Source organism: Bidens hawaiensis, unplaced genomic scaffold (assembly GCF_021521415.1).
Source record: "Bidens hawaiensis isolate Kalapana, Puna unplaced genomic scaffold, B.hawaiensis_p1.1 tig00033191_1, whole genome shotgun sequence".
NCBI classification, from domain to species: domain Eukaryota; kingdom Viridiplantae; phylum Streptophyta; class Magnoliopsida; order Asterales; family Asteraceae; genus Bidens; species Bidens hawaiensis.
This window is the reverse complement of record NW_027495685.1, coordinates 42,533-65,840: the sequence shown is the minus strand read 5'-3', so window position 1 is coordinate 65,840 and position 23,308 is coordinate 42,533.

Sequence of the window (23,308 nt, the reverse complement as noted above, 5' to 3'; positions counted from 1 at the left end):
CAAAAGAAAAAATCTAATAATAACAACAAAATATAAATAAGCAAATACTTATAATGTCTCATAATCGAAAATTAGCAAATACGAACAAAAAATAACAGCAAACACTTAAAAATAAACTAATAATAACAGCAAATTGGTTGGTTCTCACTGTTTTCATGTTAAGAGTAAAATATATTTGATCATGTTTCTTCAAATATATTACTATAAATAATTAAAGTAAAAAAAAATGGGCACATAATATAAATTACTAAGCAATGACAATAAATATAAAACAATGGGCTAAGCCCAAATCTGAAACTCACAAATTTTAAGATGTCTTTCAAATTTTTAAATGAAAACCTAAAAATCAGTTGTTTAACCTTGTGGAAATATGTAAAAATTGAGAGTTTTACCATAAAATATTATCAATTATTTTAAATATTTTGTATAAAACTTCAATTAGTTCAAACAGTGAAACCAAACCATTACTAACGTTTCAATTTGGTTCGGTTTAAAAGTTCAACGGTTTGGTTTTGGTTTACAAAAATTAAAAACCGTTACAAATGTTTGGTTTACGGTTTGACCTGAAAATCATGAAAATCGGACCGTTAACACCCCTGCATAGAGATATTCAACCTTAAACTTAATAATATTAAAATTAAGCCTTTCGTATCAAGTATATCTATACTCAAGTATTCTTAACTAGCTCTGTTATTGTCATCCAGTTGTTTATATATTAATGCTACACTAATTGTCATTCTTTGAATTTATTTTGAAAATACTAAATAAAACGACAAATTTCGTTACAAAAGCACTAGTAAGAAGCCTATACACCCACCAACAAACACAAAATGTTACAATCTTAAATTACACCAATCAAACCAACTAATATTTTTAAGGTCAACTAGTTTTCGATCTAAAATATTCCAACGATTTTATGTCATCCAATGCGTGACTCCCTGCTCAAAATCTACTTACAATATTAGTAAAAATGCAAATCACATATTACTTGTGTGACCTTAGTTGAGGAAAACAAAATATTTGAACATTGATTTTTTGGTTATTAATTTATTTTTTTAACGACCAACGAATGAATCTCAATTATCCGTGTAACCCAATGACAAAACACGACCCCACGTGCCCGTGATCATAGGAAACGCTTGGTAGCTTAAACCCATAATCTCCCGTTTCGGGGAAAACCCGATGTCCTAAGGCCTGTTGTGGTAAAACCCGCTTGGAATCGGATTCAAACTTAAGATCTTGTGGTCGTCTCCAACTTAAATCTTCACTTTCCTCCCATGCTAGTTGAGCTAAAGCTCATTAAACTTTATAATAAAAAAAAGCATGAATTCATATCATTGTATTCACTCAAAGCTACTATTGATTACTAATTACAATATAAGAACATAATATACATAGTAACGTTTTTGCATTAACACATACAAATATGTCTTGTTCTTATTAATGATTTATACTTCTTATAGAAAAATCTCTCCTTTTAATCATTTATATTTCGTGAAGTATATATAACCCCAAAAGTAAAACATTAGAAATTATAGTCTTTGGTGGAATAAAGTAAAGGTTAAAGAAGATAAAGAAACATTAGTGAAAGGGAGTAAAGTGTAAAAGTGACAAAAGTAGGAGGGTTTGAGGTGAAATAAAAAGATGAAAAGTAAAAAAAGAAGAAAAGGGTACGGCGGAGGACATGTAATGTAGCACAGGGTTCAATGCACCTCGACATCCTCCTTCTTTCTTCCATTGTTTTTTTGTCTTATTAGATAATAACTCATCTTCACAAAAGCAAGCACCAGATCCATTTCAAGGTTTTGTTGCCACCTAGATCTTTGCTTTCATCCAACAAAATGTTTTTCAAGAAACAGTTTTTTAAAACTTGAATAAGAAATGTGATTCAATAAGGGGTAGAATTCTAGAGACACTCTCACTTTTTCTAAAACACCCGTTAATACATCATGTAGAGGGTTTTATACAGGCAGGGTGTATAGGGAACCCAATACACCTCATATAGCCCTATACGGGGGCGTTTGATGGGTGCATGGGTGCTCCTAGTAGGACCCAATAATAAAATGTTTGAAAATTTTTTTTAATGGTCAACAAGCATAGAATGTTTAGGTATTCCGTACGAGGTGAACCAATAGTAAGCTACCGCCAGCTAGCCCCACCTAGTTGTACAGAACCCTTAAGGGCCTCAAAGTTATCTCCAGTTTTAGAGACCCGCTGGTGGTAAAATTAATCTTAATATTTGAGTAAACTTTTTTAGATAATATATCAACTGTTCATACCGATTTTGTTATTTCAGGTCTGACTTGCTCAAAAACACTATAAAAAGAAAAACCCTTTACTATGCAGAAATCTTCTTGAGTTATGATCACAAACCATAGCTATCACACCCATGTTACTAAACCAGAGGACCAACTACTAGCATTAGCTTGATATATATATAAGGTTAAGTAAGTTTTTTATAGATGTTAACTGTGTTGGGATAACAAGTTTTGAATTGGCCCAGTGATAGACATGTATAGACTTTAGGAGTAGCCCGGTCTACCCTTTAATTTTCCAGTTGCTGTGCAATTTTTTTCCCTCTAGTTTTCATTGTTTTATGTATCTGTGCAATTTTTTTCCCTCTAGTTTTCATTGTTTTATGTAAAAATTGCATAAAACAATGAAAACTAGAGGGAAAAAAATTGCACAGCAACTGGAAAAAATTTGAGGGGCATCATAATTTTCGTTCCGAGTATCCTGATTATCAGGATACTCGGAACGAAAATTATGATGCCCCTCAAATTTTTTTAAAGCCCAAATTAATATGATTAGAAAGCCCACATATTAAGTTGATTAAAAAGCCCACATATTAATTAAAAACCCTATTTAATTAATAACCCAAACACAGTTAATCATTTAGATGAGACAAATGATGGTCTAAAAAAATACGAACAAAATATGAACATAATTAGAGTCACCGGCTGCTATTGCCCTTTGCCACACAGCCATCTTTCGACGGCCGCCTTCACCCGTTCGTCGGCCATCCCGTCATCGCCACCACCGTTCGCCGGGTCCACTCGCTTAGTCAAATATATTCTATTTTTTTGTATTTTGTTCCCTTTTGATTTTAGGGTCCATGGGCGTTTGTGCAAACCGTTCATGAATGCTAATCGAAAACGAAAATTATTGTTCGTATTCGTTCGTTAAAGCATTGAACTTGTTCACGAATAGTTGATGAATGTAAACGGACATGTACTGTTTAAAAAACAATTAAAAAGCGACATTCTTAATCCAAAATGTTAGACATAATCGCCTTAATTAAATATAAAGTTAAGCACCTATTTAATTATATATACAATTAAGCACTTAAGATTATATTTATAAACGTAATAATCCTCCAATCGACGGTTTTATTAAGATAATGCCAGTGAAACACAAGTTATATTTGTTGCTAATTAAAGAAAGACTTTATAAAACAAACCCTTAATGAAACGAACTGAGTATAAACAATAAAAAAAACATGTTAGGATGGTTATTACAAATTAAAATTTACAAAAATACAAAACAAACCATTAACTAACGAACATAAACAAACAAATGAAAACGAACATAAATAAACACATTACTCAATGTTCACAAATACAAATGAACGAACGCAGCCTCTATTCATGTCCGTTCATTTAACTAACGAACAAAAATTTTGTTTGCGCTCGTTCATTTAATAAACTAATGAACGTAAACGAACTTCCCGCCCAACAGTTCACAAACTGTTCATTGAATGCTTGGTTTATCTCACAACCCTATCTAACACAAAAGAACGAAATTGGGTTTTATGTTAAGGTTGTTTTTGTTTCGTTGACATGCATGTACAGTAAAAAAAATTGTTTCATTTATTTGCATGTACGTTAAAAAAACATATTAGGATGGTTATTACAAATAAAAATTTATAAAAACACAAAACAAAAACTAACCAACATAAACAAACAAATGTAAGCGAACCTAAATGAACACATTATTGTTCATTTAATAAACAAACGAACGTAAACGAACTTTCTGTCCAACAGTTCACGAACTATTCATTGAACGCTTGGTTTATTTACAAACCTATCTAACACAAAAGGCACGAAATTGGGTTTTATGTTATGGTTTAGCTTCTAGCTTTTGTTTCGTTCACATGCATGTACCTTTAAAAAAGTAAATTGTTCTTTTACATAAATGTACGGTAAATATTTTGATCTTCGGAATTTTATTCTAGATCCATCATTGACATAACCATATGCTTTTGGGTGTTACGCGCTAGACACGTCTACAATAACTGATGTCATTTTAATTGTTTGGTTTTCTTATTATTCATTACTAGTTAACAAACTCATGGCCGGCCCATGAGTCAACAAAACCAAACAAGGGATTTAGGCCCACACTAAATTAAGGGCTTCAAAAAGAAAATATTAAATATAGATATATTACGGTGGGCATATTATCTCAAGCTTATATATTGGTCAGGTGGTAAAGCTGTGTTGTTTAGTTATTAGTTATGAGTTTGAGACAGGTTTTAAGCATTTTTTTTTCTCAAATGTCATGAAATAACCACAAAATCTCATTTTAATTTATGCCTTCAAAATCATTAAGCCGGCCTAAACAGACTAATTTGAGAATTAGTGTCCGTAGTAAGAAAACAAATTAGAATTAATGAATTAGTTGCGAATAGAGGTGTTCAAAAGTATCCGTATCCGAATTATTCGATAATCCGTATCCGAACTATCCGAAAATTCGGATTCGGATAGCATTTTTTGAATTTTTCGGATAGTTCGGATATCCGAAATATCCATAATATTAAATTTAATAATTTTTTATTATTTATACATAAATCAATATTTGATCTCATATAACATCAAACCCTAGTTTCCTCCTAAACATAAGCAGCCGCTACTCTACCTCCATACTCACATCTCTCTCATCTCTACTCCATACCTCCTCTGGTCAGTAGCCTCCGACCACGTCCTTCCTTCAGTCACCACCTCTGTCCTCCGGTCACTCGTCAGTCACCGCTCGCCACCACTTCAGCCCAGATTGTCGCTTGTCACACAAGCCCTCTGTTCTCCGTCCACCGCCGGTCCGCCACCACCACGCCAGTCCATTCCTCGTCACTTGGCATGGATCTATGGAATGATGATTTAGAAGATGGCTTTTTAAATCTCATGATGTTTGTTCAAGAAGCTTGTTTATTTTGAAAGAATGGGTTATGTTTATTTTGAACAAGGAATTGTGTTACTTGCTTGTTTGTTTGTATTTTGAACCACTTGTCTTTAAGATTGTTGGATTGGAAAATTTGAATATATGAGATGTTGTAAGTTTAATTTTAAAATAGTTTTTTTTTCTTCATATTTTCGGATATCCGATTCACTATCCGATCGGATATCCGAAATTTCGGATATCTGAAGTTCGGATATTCGAAATTTCGGATTCGGATAGTGAAATTCACTATCCGAAAGGACCGGATATCTGAACTTCGGATATCTGAAATTTCGGATATCCGGTTTTGAACACTCCTAGGTGCGAAAGTTTAACATGGAAAGTGAATATCACTTTACATGTATTTATATTATTTACATTTTTTTCCAAATAAAATTAAACATTAAAATTTTTCACATGTCAAAGAATTCACTGAATAAATAAATAAATCACACTTTAATGAGATGGTAAGATTGTTAGGTATGAAATAGAAATGGTAAGATGATTAGGTATGAAATAGAAGATTAAGGATTTAATTTCTGTAACGTGTAATATGTGATCGTTCAAAAAAATAAAACTAAAATAAAATTAAGTTGAATATGGGAAATTAGTTATTGTGTATATTTTAATAATGAAAAAGATGTCATTCCCGAGTCCCGCCTTCCTTTACCTAAAATAAAACTAAAATAAAATTAAGTTGAATATGCAAATAAGTGACATTCTTGATGTCCCGCCTTCCTTTACCTCAATCTTATTACAAAGTTCTATCTGTTTTGGTCTATATTTAGTCTATATTTTGATATACCGAGTAAGACCTGCGAGACATGAACCAATCCGACGTGTTTATTTATAATATGGTCGATTCCCAAATCCTAAGAATACCATTAAACGGGCACGGGTCCAGGTTGAGTCACAGCTTTAAATTTCGCGGGCCATGGGTCTCACTACACCCGAATACCCTTACACGGGTCATAACATCTCAAATACCGAATAACGCTGCCCGCCAAACCCTTACCTTTACACTTCATCTTCATCGTCAATTATCTTTACTTTCCATAGACCACACCACTAACAAGTGCTTAACTTCTTAAGCATAGGGATGTTTCCAGTGAGCTATGTATCATTTACATACAAGAAAGGGAATTATATAGTGCTACAACTAGCTTTTCTATACAAGAAGAGGAATTATATAGTGCAACAACTAGCTTTTCTGTAAATATTAGGCTTATCTTCATTTTTGACAAAACATGCTCTTTGATTTTTAGTCAAAACGAAGATTTTAGCTGCGAGATGTCCATGTATGTCCATAAATGGGCTTATTCACTTTGCACACCATATTAGGATATTTAGGGTCAACAAAATCTTAAGGCTGAACCATAGAGACATATTCAGAGAGGTGTCCATTAAAAAAGTGGTTTTGACATCCATTTGTCATATCTTGTAGTCATAGTATGCAACTTCAATATCCTGATTGATTAGATCATAGCAACAGGCGAGAATGTTTAATCATGGTAAATACCTTGAGTTTGAGTAAAACCTTTGGTAACCATTTGTGCTTTATAGGTCTATACATTTTTATGCATATTGGTTTTTCTTTTGAAAACCCACTTGCTCCTTGCTGGCCCGAGATTCTGGGGGAGGGGGGGGGGGGTAGCTACCAAGTCTCAGACTTGATTAGCACGTTATATCTCGGTGTTCATGGCTTCTTGCCATTCTCAGATTCCTTAGATCTAACACATCTATTCTGTAGTTAGCAGGTTCGTCGTTAATCTCAACTACTTGTAGATTAGACGTTTCGACTTCCTCAGCGGTTGTTTGTGGTTCTTGAATTTCTTTAAAATAAACGATATTATTTCAAGTTCCTCGTTCGAGAATTTCTTTCTCAAGGAAGTGACCAGTCCTTTTGCTTGAAATCACATTTGTATCAGGATGGTAGAAAAAATATCCACTTTAGCCATAGTATCTGACGAAAGCAGTCTTTACGCCGCAAGGATCAAGCTTATTGAGGAATCACAGTGTTCATCATGATTCGTATACGAGAGGATCTAGTCTATGATATGATCGAAAATTAACAATTAGGGTTTTGGTGTGTGTTTCTGCATGTTTTGAGAGAACAAATTGACAGACTAACGACACTTGAATTCTAAAAACAATCAAATTGTTATAAATTCAATAAGTTACAGACTATATATAGGGACGACTCATTCGCTATACATGCATAGCAAATGAGTTACATTCTGTCACACCCCGACTAGCACAATGCGGAAGCGTAAAACGGGAATGTAACAGACACCTTTGGTATCAACACATTGTTTATAAAGAAACATTACAAACTAATTTACAATATATTACATTTCCTTGTTTTGTCATCGTTTTACAGTCTAGGTGATACAAACCAAACTAGTTCGTTAACTATACGATCTTACTACTAACTTCCTTGCTTCTATTCACAGAGCATCAACCACACATCTTGGACAAGTAACAGATCACCAAATCATTCCGATTTAGGTACACCTGAAAAGCAGTTTAAAACGGGTCAACTACTAGAGTTGGTGAGTTTCACGAGTTTCAAGAAAACAGTAATGAGTATTCACAAGTTAACACTTGTAATCATGAAATAAGTATGTATGTATGTAAATGATGTAATTATGCTAAGCTACAGTGAAACCTTGACTGTATGTGCTGCGTGCATCCATTTCCCACGCTCAATCAACCACTGTGGTTCCCCTTCCGCCCACAACATGCCCCGGTAGCTATGTCTAACACTACATAGCCTGTTTGTATAAATATGGTCATGTGCAAACGGCGCTATGTGACACGGCAACCAGGCCGATTCCGTTTGGGTTTGTCAAACCAATAGTACTATTCACAAGCCACCGGCTCGAAGTTAATCACTGTGATCATGGGGACTTTCGTGTGTTAGCACTTAGATAATTCACATCAATACATGTTTCAGGTATGTATATGTAATCAAACATGCTTTTCACCCCAAAAGTTCATAAAACAGTTTAGAAGTGGGGTCATGAAACTCATTGTTTAGTAGATAATCAGTAGCACGTCGGTCCGAGGTTTGTGTAACTTGTAATCACGGTTTCCTATAATCAATATTATAATAATATTAATATTTTAATATTATTATAATCTCAATACTAAACTGGGCTGTATATCTAATCTGGGTATAGCTGGAACGCCCAGAAAGTGTCAATAGGCTTAGGTTGTGATGTTGTTCAATGTCTAATACTTAGAACTGAATTTGGCTCAGATTCCTGTTTTCCCAACTGGGCCAAGTTGTTCGTTTACGCGTTCAGAAAACAGTTATGGGAAAATAAGCTTGGGTAAATGTATTGGTTAATAAAATGATTAAGTTATAAAGAAGAATCACATACTGGGGTCCTGGATTAGCCACAGGGCTCGTTTCTGTTTATTCAGTTTGATTTAAGAAGGAACGCGCACAATCTACCCGGATTGTCCAGGTTTCTCATAGAAAAGTTCATTTTTATTTAATTAGTCCAAAAATATGATTTTTGATCACTCTTGGTGTTTTGATATTCCCGCAGGTTCGTTAGTCGCGAACTTGTCGGTTTTTATAAAAACTGAATTTGTTTAATCTTTAAATTAGCATAATTAATTAACCGTTAATCATTAAATTATGAAAATTTAGCCACTTATCAATTAAAATATGTAGATTTTTATAAAAATATTTCTGGAATTATTTACTGATTTATTAATTTATAAAAATTCATTTTATCAGCTATATATTGCCTGAAAATTGTCCGTTTATCCCAAACAATTTCCAAAAATTCCACCAAAATTCCTGAATACTCAAATCATGTCCCAAAACAACCTGTATTGATTCCAGAATGTAAAAAGCTCGTGCAATATTCTTTTCGGCCCAAATTCGGCTATAAAAATTCACACGAACGCATATACACAAAACACCTTTAGACTTCTCTAAATGATCCCAAAATTCATATGTGATCAACATACATCAAATATGAATTCCCAGAAAAATTTCATAATTTTTGGAGTATTTTAACTATTTTTCCCCATTAAACGTCCCAATTCGGTAATAAATTTGCCAAATATTCTCGGATGGTAAAAAAATTACCAAATTTGAACAGGGACTCAATGACATGGTCCCTGATGTCCCTGAAAAACTTTAAGGCCTAATAATATGCACATCACAACCTTAACCTAAACATCCCATAAGCGAGTGTTTCAGCATTACCTTAGCGGTTTTGGTTCGTTTCCGCCTTTCTAATCAAGTTTTCAAGCTTTTGTGCTCCTATGTAGGCTAGATACAAGTCCTATATCACAAACCAAGCAAGTTTCATCAACCAAACAGCCCCTTAACTTAGGGTTTCGGTTAGGGTATAAAACCGAACTTTTGAACCGTAAAAACGTCGTTTAAACCCTCTAATCCGTGTTTATGGCAAAAAAAAAAAACTATCAAACCAGGTTTCTAACCATGTGTAGGATCAAAACATATTTTTGGACCATTTTTAGGGTTTTTGCATGGTCAGAAGTAATTATTTGTAATCAAAGTTTCATTTTTATAAACAAACCATGTTTAAACAAGTTAATTTTGATCAAACTAGCTACTTACCTCTAGGGTTCTTGAGTGTGTGAAGAAGGTTGGAGTTAAGTGTCCAGAATTTTTGAGAAGAATGTTGTTAAAATATCAAAAATCTAGTTTAAATGTGAAAAGGATTTAGGGTGGTTTAGTCCACTTTGGCGGGCTAGACTTTTTGGGCCCCATTTGGGCCCAATTTTGGCCCATTAGTCTCGTTTTGCGTGCCCGAACGTGAAATACCGAGTCCAAATTTATTTTGGGTTTGGTTTTTGGCGCGAAAAACATATTGGGTACGATAAACAGCGCGAAAACGAGTGTTTTTCGGCTATTTTTGTGTAAATTCATAAAAACATACTATTTGTTTGTAAAAATCGAAAATATTTTCACGGATCGCTTAAAACATTTCAAATAAGTGTTTGGTAAGTCTTATTTGGCTTAACGGATGATACAATGCTTGGTTTGTAACTATCTTTCGCGTTTAAATCTATAGCGGGTCGTTAAACGAGCATGTTTTCGTTTAACTGTTTTGCTATCGAACTAAGGCCATAATATTGATATATTGGCTTATATTAAATGTATATCACTTATAGATGGCCCCCCGGAATATCTGGGTCATAACCAGACCCGTTCGGTTATCCGTTCGTTTGTTACGCAATAAGCGGTTAAACGCTTATTCGATTTGTAAATCTTGAGGTGTAACCGGTTTTGTCACGAATGTCACACATTCGCTACGCCATTCGCTAGACATTCCCTAGAGAATGGCCTTTTACATTATCCTCCCATTCTCTAACATTCCCTAGCGAATGAGGAAAACAAAAACAGATACATTCATAGCAAATGATCTTTTACATAATTACAAAACTGGTCCCTATACTATTACAAATACCAAAAACCAAATACAAAGAACGAGACGAAAATAGATGTATCAAAAAACACCCCCTTGTCTCAAGCTTTGTTAGTCTTCACATCTTGAATATGTTGGTCTTCCAATTAGCACAGCTATGAATCCCAAATGCACGACACACATGTACGGACCATTGGAATTGCATAGCGAGCTTTTTGTCTTTATTGTATGCCCATATGATCTGATAATGAAATAAAACATCGTTATCAGAATTAGATAGGCTAACCAACCACATCGGATCCAAAATATGAATAACCTTGATCTTGTCTCCAGAACCCAGCACGATCACCGCTTCACCCGTTTTGTCATCATAATACCACCTATTGAATTACTTGTAAAGGATCTATAGCATCACCTTTAGAGGAATTCTCTTCAAAGTGTGCAGCGGATTTACCTTTAAGACCAACTCTCTCCACCCCGTACGAGGATCAATCTCGTCTATATATTGTCATTTCGGAACATGGGGCTTGAAGAACTTGAAACTGTGGTGAGCTTCATGAACCAAATGTCGATAGAACCAATCAATTAACTTATTATTCCCGTGGTTAATAAACGGTCAGTAGGACTAATGTACGTATGTCCCAACGAGGCATGGAGAGAATGTCAGTGAAATGATTGAAGTACTGAATTCCATTCTCCCACTTGAAAATGCAGATTTTCATGTCAGGCTCATACATCCACGAAATAGTCACCTTTCACCGTTTTGACATTTATGAACTTCTTCATCTGGTATGCAAAAACCTGACCTTTGACTGGATATAGTACTATTTCTGAGCATGTTTCATAGTCTCTAGCCACTTGTTCAATATCTTCACGTTATACTTAATCATACCATCTGAAGTCCAATTCGGTTCCGCTGGTTCTGGGTCTTTACTTTTCTCATTCTCTTTCTCTTTTCCTAACTGTTCCTCAGCCATTCTGAAATGTTCTGTTGTGAAGAAAGGCATTCCTCATCAGAATTTTTTCTCGTGTACATATCGCGATGTTCCTCGACCGTTATATCTTCCATCTCTACATCATCAAAGTAAGTATCCCCATATGGAATACTTTGATTAATTCCTGCATCTCCAGTATCCTCAACTTCTACATCCACCAATTTCTCCAAATCCTCCACACCCCCTTGTTCATATTAAGTAATATGGAGATTTTTTCTTTTGTCAAACCATGAACAACAGACTCACCTTCTTCTATTTCTTCTGCATTAACCATACTCATCACAACCCCTTTCATGTCAACAAATAAGATAGTCTTCACTTTCAGTGTATTGACGGGCTGGATATCTTTATAAACCACAATCTGCTTTCCACTAGACTCCCCCTCAGCAGGCACTGGACCATATGTTGAGGCACCTGGTTTTTGATCAAATTGGCCCGCTTCAGGATCATCATCGTGATCTCGATCTTTCAACTTCTTCATCATGTCTTCATTACATTGTAGTTGAAGGATCAACTCGTCTTGTTTCTCAATTTTCTCCCCCCTATGCAGTCACCAGGGCTCTTAACTTGTCATTTATCTATTCAAGTATTGCATACCCCTCATCATCTTTAACTGATCTGCTCGCATTTTGTTGGTGCATGTTTTGTGACCGTCGCTATGCAATTCTGTTCAGCCGAAACGAAGAACGAAGTTTGAACAACTTCACCATAGGCGAAGTTATAACAACTTCGCCATAGGCGAAGTTGTAACAACTTCGCCTACTGGCCCAAGCCCAAGCCCGTGAAGTTGTGATTATATATATCGGTTGTGTCTTGTTTAGGTCAGTAATCCAGAAAGTTAGTGAGTTTTGTGTCCAGTTCAAGTAGCTAGAGAGAAACCGAGAGAGAGAGCCGTGTGGGACGGCCCGAGGTAGAGCTCACCTCGGGTCGGCCGTGTCATTTGTTTTCATGTTTGGTATGTAAGTGTTTCGGTTATTATATAAAAGATCTGCAGATGTGTTTATCCATTCATGTGTTTGTTCGTGTATGTGTTTGTGTGTAATCGTGTTCTTCGTCTTGTACACCATTAACGAGTCTAGGAGGATTCCGCACTCCTAGACCTCGTGCGGATCTCGTATCGATCGGCGACGTCCCGGGGGGACTTACATGTGGTATCAAAGCCTTAGGCTCTTATGCTATGGTTCGAGATCTGCGTTTTGGTGTTTCTGGCACGTTTCTGATGCGTTTCTGGCCGAACAGCCGCCGCAGGCGAAGTTATGGGGTTCAGGCGAAGTTGTCGCTTAAATTTTAGGGTTTATGCGAAGTTAGCAGTCAGGCGAAGTTATAGCCAGGCGAAGTTATGGGCAGGCGAAGTTGACTTTAGGCGAAGTTAACGAGAAAAAAAAAGTATTTTGGTGTTTTCGTCTGTATGGCCAGGTGTACACGATTATTGTGAGACCTAAGACGTTATTCTGTCAACTAGTGAAAGTTGTTATATCTTGGTCTTACGTATGAACAAATACGTGTCAACTCTGGATATGGAGTTGAGGTTGTGAATGGGATATTGATTGAAACTGGATATTGACACATATTTGGGTGTTTGTGGGCAATGAAATTGTTGTTGTTCGAGGTTGACCAACTGAAGAAAGTCAAATTGAACAGAAGGTTTTCGTCATTACTGGATTGCGGTCAGAGCATATTATTTATGTTATTTTCAAGGCGTTCGAGAATTGGATCCTGAAACGTGATGCTTATTTATTAGAGTGAAAATTCTGGAACAAGTTGGATTTAATCGGGAATTAAAGTGTTTATGTTCTTGATCGTTATCCCTGGTGATTGAAGATGCTTCGGATTAATTAATGGTCATGTGTGTTAGATTCTGTCAAGGTGGTTTTGTGATGAAATTGATCACTTGATGTTGAGTAGTTGAAGATTAAACCTTATCGTATGCCGACGTGTTGGTGAAGTTAGAAGAACTTCACGTGTTGTGAAGTCAGAAGGACTCACGTGATTGGTTGAGATGATTAATTAGGCACGAGGATGCATGCATTTCAAAGACCTCAACCTATATAGTCGGAGAAGCTTACACTGAAGGGGAGATCTGATATGGAAGACGCTGGGTGATTGGTAGATTTGTGAAGCTACAAGACAGTTTCAGACACGGCTGGTTGAAGAGCAAACAGAAGATCATCAGTTAAGAGGGAGTCTGTTGGTGCATGTTTTGTAACAGATGATCTTTTGTGTTTGTTAGAATTGAGAGCAACGGTAAAAGGGGAGTCTGTTGGTGCATGTTTTGTGACCGTCGCTATGCAATTCTGTTCAGCCGAAACGAAGAACGAAGTTTGAACAACTTCGCCATAGGAGAAGTTATAACAACTTCGCCTTAGGCGAAGTTGTAACAACTTCGCCTACTGGCCCAAGCCCAAGCCCGTGAAGTTGTGATTATATATATCGGTTGTGTCTTGTTTAGGTCAGTAATCCAGAAAGTTAGTGAGTTTTGTGTCCAGTTCAAGTAGCTAGAGAGAAACCGAGAGAGAGAGCCGTGTGGGACGGCCCGAGGTAGAGCTCACCTCGGGTCGGCCGTGTCATTTGTTTTCATGTTTGGTATGTAAGTGTTTCGGTTATTATATAAAAGATCTGCAGATGTATTTATCCATTCATGTGTTTGTTCGTGTATGTGTTTGTGTGTAATCGTGTTCTTCGTCTTGTACACCATTAACGAGTCTAGGAGGATTCCGCACTCCTAGACCTCGTGCGGATCTCGTATCGATCGGCGACGTCCCGGGGGGACTTACAATGATGCGGTCCGGTTTGTTTCTTGATCCCCCGGTTCTCCGATTTGGCTTGTTTTTGCTTGTTTTTTGCCCTTTTTCGCTACGATCGAATCCCGAAACCTAAAATATACAAATATGTTAATAGTATACAAATCTACATAATACCTAGCAAAAATATAATATATTAAATAAAATATACACGGGATTTATATATATTTAACGTTATATCATGAAGCGCATGCACAATATAAAGACGAATACAACCTCGAGTCTAATGAATGGGAAGTTTTGAGAAGAAGCTCGAAGTGGGCTTTCATCCCGTTTGTGGTGGATCGATTGTCTTAACGGTCTTAAGAAACAGCATCTAATGATTTCACGTCGTCAAATCCCAATTTGGATGCGTATTCGGGTATAAATCTTAACGATCTGGACGAGGTTTTGACACTCTTAATGAACCGATTCATCCGTTTGGGGGTGATAAAAGCAAAGAAAAAGCCAATTCCTCCTTGTCTAGGTCAACACTCTATCTGGAGGTCAAGGAGAAAATTGAAAGTTTAGACTCCAAAATCGACCCATTGTTCATTTTTAAGAAGAAAAAACAAAAGGATACCGAACTTAAAATCTTGCAAAAGATCGACATCTTTCATTTAATGGGACACACTCGTCAAGTCAGTGAAAAAGACAAGTCGAGAACTTAGTATTATTGTGTCGTATTTCTATCGTATACATGTTTTAAATATTTTTATTTTTAATTTAGTTGTAACTATTTTTAAGAAATTTATAATTAATGTAAGTTGGTTTGGTTTTTTTAATTAAAATAGGAGTAAAGTGTCAAATTCGTCCCTGAGTTTTGATCAATAATGCGACTTTGGTTCAAAAACTTTTGTTTTTGCACATGGGCCATCAAGGTTTCCCATGTTTTGCCAATTACGTCCAAATCGTTAACTGCGTTTATTTTTTAACGTCAATTGAGAGGTAAAATTGTCATATGTTTTATTAATTTTATTAAAGAATGTTTTATTTTATTTTATAATTAAATACCCCACCTGGTTTCTTCTTCACCCACCGGCGTTCTTGATCGATGCCCCAAATTGGAGAATGGGATCTTATAGTGGTGGTTCCAGTAGCATAGAAGATGAGATCTGGTGGTGGTGCCCCAAATCAACAAACACCCCATTGGTTTTCCCACCTGTACATCCTTGTCTGAAACCCACGGTTACCAGTGGTGGGGGTGTGGAGATGCAACAATGATGTTCTTCGCTGTTCCAAACTGCCGCCACCATCTCAGTCTCTGTTTCAGGCAGAGGTCAAGGATCAATATAGAGTGAGAGAGATTGGCAGAGATGGTCGACGCAAGAGTTTGGGAAGGGTGATGTAGCAGTGAAGAAGATGATTGCGATGGTGGCCGGCGAAGAAGATGACGGTGACGGTGGCTGGTGATGATGGGGTGCGAGTTTGAAGATTTGGAACGAGCAGATGGCTAGATAGGAGGTTTATTGACTTGAAAAATTATAAAATAAACAAAATGGTAAAAAGACAAATGCAGCCCTAAGTTAACGATTTGGACATAATTGACAATAAGTGAGAAACCCCGATTGTCCATTTGCAAAAAAAATACTTTTTGGACTAAAATTGCTTTATCAACCAAACCTCATGGACGAATTTAAACTTTACTCTTAAACTAGTGTTAAAAATATACTAATAAAACTAAAGGAAAAAAACAAAGGTTAGCAAATGATTAAAGACTTATTACACATTATTCATGAGCTAGTTAGTTATAGCTTACTGTTTATGTAGCAGTGGCGTGGCACTTTAGTTAATCAAATCACAACAAATAGTCTTAGGGTAGACGTGAGTGCCATCGGTGTGGTCTGCCCTAGAAAATGAAAGATTTATTTTATTGAAATAGTAAGATAGTTGGCCTGATTCAAAAAGAGCTAATCTTTGATTTAACTAATTCGAGATGGCAAGTCTCCAATTACATGATCAAACCAGATAATAATAATAATCGACTCTTATTCTCACTCTAAACAACTTTATTTAAAGGCACAAAATATTAAATAACAGTCCATCAATTTCTCCCTTGATTAAAGCTTGTTATAATTGCAATTACCTAGTCATTTGGCTGCAATTAATTTTCAATCAAGCTTGTTATAATTGCAATTACCTAGTCATTTGGCTGCAATTAATTTTCATTTAACTGAGTCATTTGGATATGCATCAGCCGCCTTCACCCCACCCAAAACACCCTGATCGAGGTGGCCCTCCAGAAGACCCCGCTCCTATTCAACGGTCACCGGATCATTACATGGTTCAATATTATTTTTAAATAAAAATTAAAATCCAACCTATATATTAACCTAACCAATTAATATTTTTTCACACAAATTCGTCCTCTATTCTCTCAATATACCTGAGTCTTCTAAAAAATATGGATTCTTCACGCAAAGTTGGAGGTTTGAAAACATCGAGAACCAATATTTCCCGTAATCCCGAATCAAATCAACAAATGTCGTCCAAATTCCAAAACATAACACAAACAATAAAAACTCCACAGCTCCGACCTCGAAAATTCGTCGACCTTTAGTCGAACTCATCTATATATTTTTTTTACGTGTTGCGTTTTTTAATTGATAGAATGTTATTCTAATTTTATATCATGTTATAACTGTTTGAAAAAAATAGCCAGTGTAGTTTTAAAAAAATAAGGGTTTAAAGTTGAGAGTTGTCTAAAGCAACATCTCTATTATCAAGGCATGGGTATAGTTTGCCTATATATCATCTTTCTCGGATTCTACTAATAGCATTGCTATTTGTGGGACTTTAAGTATGTTTTAATTGATTGCTTTAGTTTTAAAAAGTTAAAATAAAAACATAAACCAAAAAAAAAATAAAATGGGTGACACAGGTATTTTTCTATGCTTGAAATATGGATTGAGGTAGAATTACGTGATGTTGATGTTAAAGAGAGAAACGATAGAAAGATGGATTCATGTGGGAATCGCTCCCACTATCTAGAGTAGAGGTGAGCAAAATAAACCGGTTAATCGAACCGACCTGAAAACTGAACCGAAACCGAACCGGTTTCAAAATGATTATGTAGAAACCGGTTTGAAACCGATTGGAACCGTAGGTTCGGAACCGGTATGTAATTTTCTCCACCAAAACCAGTTCCAAACCGGTTAACCGAACCGAAACCGTCCAAAACCGGGTAAAACCCGGTCAAAACCTGAACCGAAACCGATCAAAACCCGAACCGAAACCGATTGTACCATGTTATGAAACCGGTTTAAACCCGAACCGAAACCGATCATAAACCGGTATTGACTTTTGTTGACCAAACCGAACCGGTTTTAACCCAAACCGGTTTTGAGTTTTAAACCAGTTTGTGCACCTCTAATCTTGAGTAGAGGTGGGTAAATAAACTGGTTAATCAAATTGATCCCAAAACTAAACCGAAACCGAACCGGTTTTAAACCGATTATGTTGACATGGGCGGATCTAGTTAAGAAATGGGTGGTTCCCCAGAACCACCTGAGTTTCGAAATAATAGTGTATTAGTATATATAAAATAATATAGTGAACCACCTTATAAGTTAGAAGGGAACTATTTTGGTTAAAAATCAGACTTAGGATCAAGGAACCAAATTCGTATGTGAGGATTGGTGCTTGTATGAATTAATGTAATCAAAGTAACAATTATAGACAATGAACACGAAGATTTATACGAGGAAAAACCCTTGTTAACTAGTATCCCTCCGGCATAAAAACCTCGGGTAGTGAAAACTATCACTACTGATATGGTTTAAAATATACATGTTATTATATAAATATTTCCTACACTTTCAAGTATATTAGAGCCAAGTTTTTATTGAATATTATTCCAAATTGGTTCAAATGTGGGTTTTTAAGGTTTTATGAGACAACGATCTAAAATTTGAGTACTTTTATTAAATTTGAAACTAACGAGTAAAGGTCGAACCTACTTTATATATTATTAGACATTATACATTATATACTATTATTAGTATTGTAATATATATTTGTTTGTTATGAATTTGGATCACATCTGACGTAAAAAAGAATAATCAGTTGGGTCAAAGTTCTAATTTTAAGATTTTGTGGACTTTTGATCATGTGGGCCCCATACTCACAAGAGAAAAGAATTTTCATTAGGTTTTTGGAGTGGGCCTCGTGAACGAAATAAATAAAAAGACGGAAGAAGGTCGGCAAATAAAAAAATAATAAAAGGACCCCATGGCTGAAGTTTTGACGAATTTTGTACAGCCGCATAGAGGAGGCTACGGTGCAATTATTAGAGGTTATTGTCAAGGTTTTGAAGGCTGCTATTAAACTCAAAGGCCGAGCAGATCGTGGTATTAGGCTTACAGAATTAATTTTATTTCTTTTATGATGAACTTTAATCTCTATTTTATTTTTGCTTCATATTTTAATATGTGTGGCTAAATACTTTATACTGCCAAGGTTTTGGTTGAGTAATATGTTAGATTAATTGTTTGACGAACCATTATTTGACGTTGGTTGATTTAATATTATGGTAAAAGTTTTTTATTGGTTTGGTCATGATATTGTTGCGTAATAGAATCTAGTTTATTGCTTTAATATTTATTCCACTTGTGTTTAATAGTTTTTTTTTGGAGATTGTTAGACACATGATTAGGTTGTCTACTTTGTGTTTTCAACTTGTTTGCGGTTTATGGTCGAAAAAATCGTAGGAATAAGTATTGAAAGTGGTTTAGATTTTATTGTTCTATCACTAGAGAGGCCGGGAGGCAATTTAGTGTTGTGTCATCTTTGGCTTTTGTGGGTTTGGGTAATAATTGCACGGGAGTGAGTTGTCCTAGGTCCCTAAGATTATTGTGATACAAGTTGTGTTTAAGTTAATTAAAAATACCCCCTATATATTAATATATATTGTATCCGAAGAGACCGGGAGGTGATTTGGGTTGTGGGGTACCATAATATTATTAGGTAAGGTGAGACTGGGAGGTGATCCAACCCTTTAACAATTGAGCTTCACGCGTCATTAGAGTTCTGGGGTGTCGTTGGTGAGGCCGGGAGGCGATCTAGCGTATTTTAGTGGTCTTTAGTGTCATATTTTTTTAAGATATTGTTTTTCAACCAAGTCAAGTTCGTTAACTATTAATTTAACTAGTATGATTCCATTACATAGGTAGTCGTTTCTCATATTTGTTTAGAACCCAATTTTTATAAAGTTCTATTTTTATTTTAAATTTTAATTAGTTAACTATTATTAGTTTTATTAATATAAAAAAATATATAAAAAATTTCAGAAGAAAGTCTAGGTTAGTAATCATTAAGTTTAATAATAAGAGTTTACCCATAGTGTCCAATGTTCGATATCCGTTCTTACTTGCTAGCTACATTGCGTCCGGTACACTTGCCGATTGTGTGTGGTTTTTTTTAGGTGAATTCGGTAAAACTTGGTTTTTAATATTATATACGTTTTTCACACATCAAGTTTTTGGCGCCGTTGCCGGGGACACTGGCAAATTCTTTGTTTAAACCGACTTGATTATCTGATCTGTTCAATTGTTTATTTTCTTCTTAGTTGTTATTTTTTTTTCCTTTAGGTGCTTTTACTTACTGTTTTTGCCTTTAATTTTAGTTAATTTAAAAAAAAAAATCTAAATTATTTTTTTTATTTTAGTTTATGCATAATACCCGTTCTCAAGGCCCACCTTTATTCATTGCATCAAAAGAGCCCGAGAGAGAGTTTCAAGAGCGACTTAAGGAGACTACAGATAGCGAGAGCGATTCACCCGACATCCAGGTTAGCGTCTCTACTCCTAGAATAGATATGGGCGACGCCGTTCCACCGCCGAGACAAACTGTTCATGCTAGAGCCAGCGATGGCATCATGGGGGCCCGATCTGCAATTGTCCGACCTCCTGCGACTAATAATCAAAACTGGCAAATTCCCTCTCACGTCATGAATTGCATCACAAATTCTGCTCAGTTCCACGGCTTGGATGACGAAGATGCTCCGGGACACCTGTCTCGATTCGTGCGGATCTGCGAAACTTTTAATATTAATAATATCACATCCGACGTCATTCATCTTAAGTTATTCCCGTTCTCACTTTCTGGCCGTGCTGCTACATGGTTTGACTCCCTTCCAAACGCCTCAATCGCCACATGGGCCGACTTGTAATCCAAGTTTCTTAGGAAGTATTTCCCTCCATCAAAGGCCGGGCGTCTACGCGAGCAAATCCGTTCTTTTCATATGGACTCCGATGAGTCCTACTATTCTGCGTTGGAGCGTTTCCAAACTCTTATAAGCCGTTGTCCTCAGCATGGTCTAAACGATTGAGCTGTGGTTGAAAAATTCTATAACGGTCTTACTCTATAAACCCAACAGCGGTTCAATACTGCCGCCGGAGGAAACATGCTCGATAAACTCACCATAGAGGAGGCTGAAGAAATGTTCGAGAGCATTGCATTAGGGGATCAACATACACCGAGTAGAAGGTCCGTCTCGGGTGCCAAGGCCGCAGCCATCTCAGCATCACGTGGAGTGCATCATGTTGATCAGAATACGAGTGTGTCAGCAGATGTGGAAGCACTTAAGAGGGAGATGAAAGAGCTTAAGTTGCAAGCTCGTAGGTGCGAGATATGTCGTGGAAATCACGAGACAGCCGATTGTCCCGTTGATTCTCAGGAGGAGGTAGATTTTCTTGCTAATCAAAACCGTGCCTTCAATTCTGGGTGGCGAAACAATAATTCTAACTCTAATTGGCGGGTAGGTAACACCGGTTATTAGCAACGCCAGAATCTGTTCCAAGAAACCGCCCCCGAACCTGCTCCTGTATCAAATAGTACTTCTAAGATCGAGGAGATGTTGGCTAACCAATCTCAATTGTTAAATCAGCTCTTACAAAATGATGCCAACACCAAATCCACTCTTTTGCAGCATGAGACGTTTATGAAGGGACAACAGGTCGCATTTCAGAATCTCGAGGCCAAGTTTGGTGAGTTGTCCGCAAAGATTGATCAACGACCCTCAGGGAGTCTTCCAAGTAACACCGTCCCTAATCCCGGACCCACCTATTCTAAACCATTTCAAAATACTCAGGCCAAGGCGGTGACCACCCGAAGTGGGCGAGGTGTCGTTAGCGGTACACCTAGAGAGGAGGAGGAAGTTGATGAGGAGATGGAGATGGAGACACCGCCTGACAAGGGGAACCAGAGGCGAGGCCCAGCAAGTACCTCACGGTCAGGCGGTGCGTTAGTTGAGAAGGAGAAGCAGGTTGAACAGGAACCGGTGCGCGTCTATAAGCCAAAACCGCCATATCCCGGTCGTCTAGTGAAGAAGAATGATTCGGAGCAGTACTCTAGGTTTCTCGACATGCTTAAGAAGCTTCATGTGAACATTCCGTTTATTGAAGCTCTTGCGAATATGCCAAAACACGCCAAGTTTCTTAAAGACTTGCTCACTAATAAGAAGAAACTTGAGGAGCTTTCGACTGTTACTCTTAGTGAGGAGTGTTCTGCCGCCGTACAGAACAAGCTTCCTAGGAAGATGACAGATCCTAGCAGCTTTACCATCCCTTGCTTGATTAGTAATCTTCATGTTAGCAATGCTTTGGCCGACCTTGGTGCAAGCATTAACCTCATGCCCTACTCTGTGTTTGCCAAACTTAACGTGGGAGAGCTGCTTCTCACCCGAATGAGTATCCAGTTGGCAGACCGATCTGTGAAGTTCCCAAGGGGCATTGTGGAAAACATGTTGGTGCAGGTGGACAAATTCATCTTTCTGGTCGACTTTGTCATTCTCGATATGGATGAGGACTCGAATGTTCCGCTCATCCTCGGTCGTCCTTTCTTAGCTACCGCACGCGCTCTCATCGATGTTGCCGATGGTAAATTGACTCTTCGAGTTCATGATAACACGGTCACATTCGATGTGCAGACATCCATGAGGCATACTCAGCCGCATGATGACACTCTCTATTTCATCGATACTTTCATGATGCATGTAGGCGACTATCTTACGAAGGTCTGCCAGAGAGACACGTCCGACACCCAGATCATCGATGTGGGAAATCAGTCATTAGAGATGACAGAATTTGATTTTGAGTTGCAAGAGAAGGAGGAGCAGCAGTTACCTTAGACATGGGGACACGAGCCGATCTTGAGTTCCCAAATCTTTTCTAATGTCCTTGCGGTTGAAGAACGAGAGTTTCCGATTGAAAAACCATCTGTTGAGAACCCCCCATCTTTAGAGCTAAAAGATTTACCATCTCACCTAGAGTATGCGTTTTTTGGGGAGGGGTCTCAACTTCCTGTCATCATCTCTTCGAGTTTGGAGACGGAGGAGAAGGAGAAGTTGATGGTTGTTCTGAAATCTCATAAGCATGCCATTGCATGGAAGCTTATGGATATAAAAGGTATAAACCCGTCATTCTGCACACATAAAATTTTTATGGAAGACGAGTTTAAACCTGTGGTTCAGCCACAATGGAGGCTTAACCCGAACATGCAGGAGATTGTTAAGAAAGAGGTTATTAAGTTGCTCGATGCTGGTTTGATTTTTCTGATCTCCGACTCCGCGTGGGTTAGCCCAGTCCAGGTGGTCCCTAAAAAGGGCAGTATGACAGTTATCACGAATGAAAAGAATGAGCTCATACCGACACGGACTGTAACAGGGTGGCGAGTTTGCATCGACTACCGCAGACTTAACGAGGCCACACGAAAAGACCATTTCCCGCTTCCATTTATTGATCAGATGCTTGAGCGTTTGTCAGGACAACAGTTCTACTGTTTTCTTGACGGCTTTTCTGGTTATTTCCAGATCCCCATCGCCCCGGATGATCAGGAGAAGACCACATTTACATGTCCTTTTGGTACATTCGCGTACCGACGCATGCCATTCGGATTATGTAACGCT